The 9371-nt window shown below is 46.0% G+C and overlaps 1 protein-coding gene across 1 annotated transcript in view; it reads left to right on the forward strand.

Moving 5' to 3' along the window:
• Positions 1–9353: 9353 nt before the first annotated feature.
• Positions 9354–9371, forward strand: part of LOC124021189 (ras and Rab interactor 2-like) — a 42733-nt gene continuing 42715 nt past the window's right edge. The window contains 1 exon segment of the mRNA XM_046336536.1: positions 9354–9371. This exon segment is cut by the window's right edge and continues 278 nt beyond it. The gene's annotated coding sequence lies outside the window, so the exon portion shown is untranslated.

Here is a 9371-nt window from a genome sequence, read left to right on the forward strand (position 1 = left end):
TGACCATAGTGCAGAAATCACAGAGTGGAAAGTAAGTTTTGATAGGGCGGTGGTGGTGGTGCCTGGTGCTTGCTCTAACAACAGATTTAAGTTGAGGTGGCTGTGTTTATTTTGAGCTTGTATTCTCTCCATGTGTTTCTCTAGAGACCTCTGTTCATGCTGGTCATTGGAATTGCAACGTTTATCCTCCTAGTCACTGTAAACAACTACTATAGTATCATAACAAGCACCATGCCTACCTGGTGGGCTATGTAGTGCCATGCAATGTTTATTATAGCGTTGCCACGATACCAATATCGCGATACTAGGAAGTAAGAGCGCAAAGGAAACAAGAAATGTCACGTCCTTGTTATGTTGGAACCAAACAGCTGTATGTTGTCACCCAGAGTCATATTAGTTTCTTTTCCAGGCTATAGCACACAATGTTTGACAAAAGTAGGCTTTAAAGGACCAGAGAGTTGATTGTTCTTCGTGTTTTCTTTTTGCCAAGGAAAATCCGGTACCGTCGTATGGTGATACTGGTATCATGACAACACTAGTCCATGACTCTTTATAAGCTCCTATGCTCAGTCACTATATAATCCCACTGAGAGTAATATGGGTCTACAAAGCATCTCAGAGTAGGAGCGATGATCTAGGGGGCGGCAGCGTAGCCTAGTGGTTAGAGCGTTGGACTAGTAACCGGAAGGTTGAGAGTTCAAACCCCCGAGCTGACAAGGTACAAATCTGTCGTTCTGCCCCTGAACAGGCAGTTAACCCACTGTTCCCAGGCCGTCATTGAAAATAAGAATATGTTCTTAACTGACTTGCCTGGTTAAATAAAGGTAAAATAAAAATAAAAAATAAATAAAATTATGGGATCTTAGCTAGCGAACGTCACAGCTGCCTTCGCGTAACTCAACGCGAAGGCAGCTGGTCGTCTAAACCCCCACCGCGCGTGTCTCCTTCGAGCAGAAAGTTGGCCCGGCAGAGCAGAGTGACGACGTCTGGCGCTTAACGACACTTGTTTGTTTCCTTGGAAGACTAAAGTGTTTATTTTGTATTTTTATGCAATTACTCAACTTCCTTTAAATAGTGCCAGGTTCTTCTTCCGTCCCCTATCAGGCCAAAGTCGTCGTTCTTCTAGGTAGATTGTCTGGGTCGTTTATGGAACCACCTCGAGTATCTCTTTCTTTTAGTCTTTCTTTTCTCTCCTTTTGTTCTTCTCTCTCCATTAAAAAAGCAACGGACTGCAGCTACAGTATCTGTTGTTTAGCTTCAGTGTCTACGTTTGGTCTTTCCCTTCCTTCCCAACGGTGGTTCGTGCTTGTCATAACTGCACGTAATGGTTCTATCAGGCAAAGTCTTCATAGTTCATACGGTGTGAACTCTCGAGCCATGTAGGGGCCTCAAGCTTTCTCTTGGGACTCTACAGTTATTCATATTACGTAATCAACAGAGGGGACTTCTAGGGCGTCAACTAGGAACCTGTGACTCTAGTGTGAATCTCATTCCGCTCTGTTGCCTCCAGGTCTCTCACCCTATCCAGTGTTACTCCTGGGTCATGTTCAGTAGGGAGAACATGTTGTGAAATTGAGAGGTACAAGCTGAATATTTCCAATCAGAACACGTGTTTTAGTTTTCCGTGGCAACACATTTTTTTCTACGGTGTAGCCTGTTGAACACTACCTCTGATGTTCCTTCTCTCTCTGGATCTGCCCCGTTCCGCCTCTCTTTGTTGATATTTCTCTCTCTTGCTTTCACAGCAACAAGAGGCCGTTGCACTTCAGTGCCTTATCATCTGGGTGGACAGAGGGGAGACAGAGGGGGAATTTATTGTCTGTGACTAAGTAAAGCCTTGAAGGTTCTTGGTGAATCTGGCAGAGGATGAATACAAATAGGAGGAGAAGAAGGGGAAAGGTTATCTTCACTGTATGTCTCAGACAGCTCTGACATTTCCAAGATCTCCCTTTAATTGCACGCTAATGTTTCAGCACCAAACATATGGGTCGCTTAGCCTGATCCCAGATCTGTTTGAGCTGTCTTGTCGACCTATGTTCATTGTAACACTAAAGTGTCTGTACAGATCTGGGACCAGGCTATGGGCCTCTTGCTTCATCTGGTCCTGCATCAACTCCTCCTTAACCAGACACTGACCCACATACAGGACAGAAAAGCTATCTTGCCGTACGCAAACAGGATGGTCCGGAAAGTTCTTCATGTCAGTCTCTGCTATGAGATCAGCTCTGATTAAACTACTGCAACAGTACCTCTGCAGCTGAGGAATCCTCTTCAAGCTGCCTGTGAGGCATGCCTTAAGTAAATAAACTGATCTCTGTCTCTCTCCCCCTCTCTCTAAAATACACATACACGCAGTCACACACACTCCCTACGCTAAGGTTGCCTATGGTCTGAGCAGTAATGGGACCCCCCCCCCCCCTGCTACCCCTCTTTATCTGTTATTACAGCAGGACCACTGCACAAGTGGTGTCATTTCACGCAGGATTTCACTCAGGCAGTATGATGGGCTACTCGGTAAGGACACACGCAGCTTTAAGTAGTATTCTCTCTGTGTGTGTGTGTGTGTGTGTGTGTGTGTGTGTGTGTGTGTGTGTGTGTGTGTGTGTGTGTGTGTGTGTGTGTGTGTGTGTGTGTGTGTGTGTGTGTGTGTGTGTGTGTGTGTGTGTGTGTGTGTGTGTGTGTGTGTGTGTGCGCTTGTGCGTTCGTGTGCGTATGTGTTATAAAGTTGAGGTGATAGCTTCAACAGGTCCCCATAAACCACAGAAGTGTCTTGAGAGTGACAACAGATTGAGTCTAGACCTTAACAGAAGGTTTGGCCAAATGTGTTGTGTGAGGACTATTGTTTCTGTCTGTTTCTGTTGAGTTACTTTCTGCTTGCTGTTGTTAATAGGACATGCTTTGTGCATTAGGCTGTCTGGGTTGGTTCTCTAATAAAAGTGGTTTCTCCATAAGTCTCGGGCTGGCAATGATAGAGGATGGACATTTTCTTTAAATTAGTGTAGAAGCTGGCAGACGTCGTGTCATGCCAATCCTTTGTGATAATGTAAACCATGGCCTGTTGCACACACACACACACACACACACACACACACACACACACACACACACACACACACACACACACACACACACACACACACACACACACACACACACACACACACACACACACACACACACACACACACACACACACACACACACACACACACACACACACAGAGAGAGATAACGTGTCAGAATAATGACTGATTATGCTACTAGTTGGTCTTTAAACCTCTATGCAAGAGGAATTTTGCTGAAAATGACATTTTATTTTAATGAGTAACAGGGTATGTACTGTAGATTGGAGTGCTTCTCTAGTTGTGTATATCTACATTCTCAAACCTCAATTAATGAAAGGTTACTTACACACATGCGCACACGCTCAAACACACACAAACACCCACAGACACACACAGAGAGAGAGATTGGTCCTGTCTGTGGAACAGTGTGTCTCTGTGTTGCTGGATTGCAGTGCCAGGGGCCTGTCTGTGTTCCTGTGTGGAGAAACTCACTCCGATGTGTCTTTGTTAGTCTGCAGCTGAGGCACACTCACACGCGCACACTCACAGACACGGCCAATAACAACATTTCTCTGATTTGTGTGAATATCCTCTCTCTTTGATGACTATGATTATAAGCATGCATCACTTTGAAATGCTCCCTGGATGTCAACATTCTTGCCTTTAGATACAGTAGAGGCAATAGTCTCATCGTTTCCATCACCTGGATTCTCTCTGTGCTCCAGAAAGTATCTCTGTTATTAACACGTCTGATGTGGTGAGGTTTTCTCTCCCAGAGCTGGGTGTTGCCAGGGACTTCACCATGAGATATTATCACGATGCTTAGGTGCCGATAACGATATGTATTGCCATTCTACATGTATCACGATTGATCACGATGCTCTATATCTATTGCGATTCGATATTCCAAACATATTGCTCACTACACTATATGTCTGCTATAGGCGACAAGAGAGAGCCGTGATTAAAAACGAGTTCTGAACAGCCATGGAAATAAACGTGCTGAAAACATGTTGGCTCGCCATTTTAAAAAATGATAATATTGTGGCCAAGCTACAGGAGGAGAATAACCAAAGATGCGGCGCTGGTACAGAATCGATTCTTGGAGTCATAGAGTCGATATAATATAGTCTAAATAATATTGTGATACTCTACTGTATCGATTTCTTCCCCCCATCCCTATGGTCTTGTTTGTCTACCCTCTCGTCTAGTCTCGACCAAACTGAGCCAGTGGAGTGAACATAATGACATTTCCACAGTTCATTCTGCCTGAGCTGAACTGCCACTGTCTTCCTGTTAATCCCAATACCCAGCATGCACTGTGTGTCTCATGTTGTGGTTTGTGACAGAGTGTTAACCCCAGATAGGTAGATTCCATTCATTTTAATGAGAGGCATGCGCACATAGTAGCCTACACACAGCAGTGCTATTGAGTGTAGGAACACACATCCGAGGATATGAGAGTTGCTATAGGAACTAGAATCTTCATCAAATCAGACTGTTCCTAGAACAGGGAAAAGGGATATATGATGCAGTCATTTGATAGAGACACAGTCAGAACGGCAAGGACTGCTGTCCAGGAAATGTCCTCTGCAGCAGGTACTTAGTTGATGTTTTGTTTTCATTTTCTCTGCTAGTCGACGGCCCCCGTATCAAACCAGACTTCCCCCTTTTTTAAAGACGGGCTATATTTTTTATTGTGCCTTTATTAAACCATGTCGTCCCGTTGAGGTCAGAAGACTTTGTTCCCAATCCCTTTTCTGCTGACAAGACACCAGGTGGACCTTACGGTTACAACGTTTTCCCAGTTGGGTTTTTACAACACAACATGGTTGGAGTCACAGAGTCATTTCCTGAGAAAGTCCCTTGACAATGACCTGGCTGGGTGAAGGAACATGTGTTCCTCCGTTATTACTGTGTTCCCCAGCCTAAATAAAACAGCCATGCAGAACTGAAGATAACCCCATGTCTCTGTTAGCCAGTCAGGAAACAGCAGGCTTGTACAACGACAGGCTCCCAGCCACAGACAGACGGACCAGCTGGGGATAGGGATGGACTGAAAACGCCTTTCACTTCAGGCCCACGGTCAGGTTTCTTTATAGTCCTTCATAATGGTAACGATAACCTCTGTATTTTAGTATGGGAGGCTCATTCGAGAACAAATAGAAGACGTGGTTTCTGGAATATTGGACGATGATGACACACTTAAAAGCCTCCATTACCCTGCACACAACACCTTGCAGAACTGATGAATAAGTGCCCTATTAATTCTGCTGAACTCCAGCTGAGAATGTCTTAGCACAGAGACTCCTGCCAGTACTGTGTTATCTGACAGGAACTACGTTCCATTCCTCTCCTCTGTTTCTTTTATTCTCTTTTCTGGGGGATCACTTCCTTCCTGTTGGAGATGAAAGTGAATAGAACATCTCACTGAACTGCTGCCAGAGAGGGAAGAGAGAGAGAGGAGAGAGGGCAGGGGTCCTGCTAATGGCTTCAGCCTGGAATGGAGAGAGAGCGAGGGGGAGAGTGGAGAGAGAGAGAGGGGGAGAGAGGAGAGAGGGGGAGAAAGAGAGGAGAGAGGGCAGGGGTCCTGCTAATGGCTTCAGCCTGGAATGGAGAGTAAGTGAGGGGGAGAGAGGAGAGAGCGATGGGGGGAGAGAGAGGGGGAGAGAGGAGGGAGAGAGAGGAGAGAGGGAGAGGGGGAGAGAGAGAGGGGGAGAGAGAGAGAGAGAGAGGGGGAGAGAGAGAGGGGAGGGAGAGAGAGAGAGAGAGAGGGAGAGAGAGAGAGAGAGAGAGAGAGAGAGAGAGAGAGAGAGAGAGAGAGAGAGAGAGAGAGAGAGAGAGAGAGAGAGAGAGAGAGAGAGAGAGAGAGAGAGAGAGAGAGAGAGAGAGAGAGAGAGAGAGAGAGAGAGAGAGAGAGAGAGAGAGAAGGGGGAGAGAGGAGAGAGAGAGAGAGAGAAGGGGGGAGAGAGGAGAGAGAGCGATGCACAACTGTCCCCTTTCATCTACAGCCTCCAATAACACCCCTCCACTACACACTTTCATTCTCGCACATAAACAAACACACAGACAAACACACACAGACAGAAGAGTGGTGTCTTGCAGCCCTAGGTGTGAGCATAACCAGGGCATAACGCAGGTTGACATTTATTGGGAAGAATTTTATCCTGGAGGCAAAACTGGGTTATTTCCACTAGATGGGACAGCTGCAATGTCAACATTGGCTGTATTGTAAAAATTCTAAAATGAGCTTTTTGGTTGTAATTTTAGATGAATGTTATGCATTAGGGTTAGCAGTGGGGTACATCCATTTCAATTCAATCACTTTTTGACAGCACCCCTTTTGATTTGAACGAAACCTTCCATACATATTTGCCCATTGTGGAAGTGCTCAGAAAGTTTCAGTTGAGAATTATACCATTTAAATCATAGGTCATGGGTGTCATGATTATTGATGTCATTTCAATCATAGAAATATATTTCATAGAATGGACCTATCCCTTCCGACCACCGCAATTTAGCTGGTACACCATTGAAATGTACATTTGATTGATATTGGAACTTCTAATTCAAATGAAATGTTACTGGTCACATACACATGGTTAGCAGATGTTAATGCGAGTGTAGCGAGATGCTTGTGCTTCTAGTTCCGACGGTGCAGTAATATCTAACAAGTCATGTAACAATTCCCCAACAACAACCTAATACACACAAATCTAAAGGGGTGAATGAGAATATGTACATATAAGTATATGGATGAGCGATGGCCGAGCGGCAGAGGCAAGGTGCAGTAGATGGTATAAAATACAGTATATACATGTGATATGAGTAATGTAAGATATGTAAACATTATTAAAGTGGCGTTATTTAGAGTGGCATTGTATAAAGTGACTCATTTATTAACGTGGCCAGTGATTGGTTCTCAAAGTAGGCAGCAGCCAATCTGAGTTAGTGATTGCTATTTAGCAGTCTTATGGCCTTGAGATAGAAGCTGTTTTTCAGTATCCCAGCTTTGATGCACCTGTACAGACCTCGCCTTCTGGATGGTTGCAGTGTGAACAGGCAGTGGCTCGGGTGGTTGATGGCCTTTTTGGCCTTCCTGTGGCATCAGGTGCTCTAGCCGTCATGGAGGGCAGGTAGTTTGCCCCCGGTGATGCGTTGTGCAGACCTCACCACCCTCTGGAGAGCCTTGTGGTTGAGGGAGGTGTAGTTGCCGTACCAGGCTGTGATACACCCCGACAGGATGCTCTCGATTGTACATCTGTAAAAGTTTGTCAGGGTTTTGGGTGACAAGACACATTTCTTCAGCCTCCTGAGGTTGAAGAGTCGCTGCTGCGCCTTCTTCACCACGCTGTCTGTGTGGGTGGACCAATTCAGTTTGTTCGTGATGTGTACGCCAAGGAACTTGAAACGTTCCACCCTCTCCACTACTGTCCCGTTGATGTGGATAGGGGGGCTGCTCCCTCTGCTGTTACCTGAAGTCCACGATCATCCCCTTTGTTTTGTTGACGTTGAGTGAGAGGTTGTTTTCCTGACACCACACTCCACGGGGCCCTCCTCCCTGTAGGCCGTCTCGGCGCTGTTGGTAATAAAGCCCACTACTGTTGTGTCTTCTGCAAACTTGATGATTGAGTTACTAATTACTACTACAAAGATGACCGCCGTCCAACCACTGTCAAATGTCAACTTAAATGGTCATATCTATTCTATTGTCTATATTTCTATGATTTCAATAGGTTTCCTATGGAAGATTTACAGTAGCAATTGAACACAACAGATATTCCCTTTCAAGGCAATATTCTCTGGCGTGTGGACCTCCAACCATCTCTGTGGTACTATTTGAAAGATGAAATGTTTCTTTTAATCCCATTTTAATACATTTATCAGCCAAAATATGACACCATCCCTGTATTCAAGAGCATGTTGTGTCACAACTGATGGCGGTCACAACACAAACACCTCAGATGGTGGAAAATATGGTCTAAGCTACAACATATGTAAATATATTTTGATAATTGAGGTAAAACAAAATGACATACAGAGTTTAGTTTAAATTGAAAGGAATGCTGTCAAAAAGTGATTGAATTCAAATGGCTTTACCCAGTGTGGTTAAGTGCAGGGTTAAGGTCAGGGTTAGGTTTAAAATCAAACTTTATGACTTTGTGGCTGTGCCGGCTAGTGACCAGTCTGCAGAGCTGCCTCCAGAACAAGATTCATGGCAAAACGCTAACCTGCGCAGATAAAATGGTTGATGAACGCCCTTGTTTGGTCTATGGGAGAGGAAATGAAAAGTTATTGTAACATCAAGGGTACATCAAGGTTCACTAGAAGACTGAAGCAGACCAAACAGCCTGTATTAACTTACTATGGGAGAAAGGAGAGGAATAACAATGTTGGAACCATGGCTGTAATTGCTGGAACATAGATTAAATGAAAGGACATGGGGAAAAGAAGCTAGCTAGAGGGACAGAGAGAGGGAAGGAGTTTGATACTGTCCTACTTAGCCTCTGTCATTTGTTGACTTGCTGTGGCCATAGAATGGAATTTTCTCCAGTCTCACCCACGGCTAATCTGTCTGCCTGTTTGTTTGACCCCATAGGACTCCAGCCGACGTGAACACAGACGTCTAGACCTAAGCATGGCGGCTACGCTGCCATCTACACTGCCCTCTACACTGCCATCTACGCTGCCATCTACACTGCCCTCTACGCTGCCCTCTACGCTGCCATCTACACTGCCCTCTACGCTGCCCTCTACGCTGCCATCTACACTGCCCTCTATGCTGCCCTCTACGCTGCCCTCTACGCTGCCATCTACGCTGCCATCTACGCTACCCTCTACGCTGCCATCTACGCTGCCATCTACACTGCCATCTACATTGCCCTCTACGCTGCCCTCTACGCTGCCCTCTACGCTGCCCTCTACGCTGCCCTCTACACTGCCATCTACGCTGCCCTCTACACTGCCATCTACGCTGCCCTCTACACTGCCATCTACGCTGCCCTCTACGCTGCCATCTACGCTGCCCTCTACGCTGCCCTCTACGCTGCCATCTACGCTGCCATCTACGCTGCCCTCTACGCTGCCCTCTACGCTGCCCTCTACACTGCCATCTACGCTGCCCTCTACGCTGCCCTCTACGCTGCCATCTACGCTGCCATCTACGCTGCCCTCTACGCTGCCATCTACGCTGCCATCTACGCTGCCCTCTACGCTGCCCTCTATGCTGCCATCTACGCTGCCATCTACGCTGCCCTCTACGCTGCCATCTACGCTGCCATCCGCTGCCCTCTACGCTGCCCTCTA

The sequence above is a fragment of the Oncorhynchus gorbuscha genome, unplaced genomic scaffold, assembly GCF_021184085.1.
Source record: "Oncorhynchus gorbuscha isolate QuinsamMale2020 ecotype Even-year unplaced genomic scaffold, OgorEven_v1.0 Un_scaffold_1080, whole genome shotgun sequence".
Taxonomy (NCBI): Eukaryota; Metazoa; Chordata; class Actinopteri; order Salmoniformes; family Salmonidae; genus Oncorhynchus; species Oncorhynchus gorbuscha.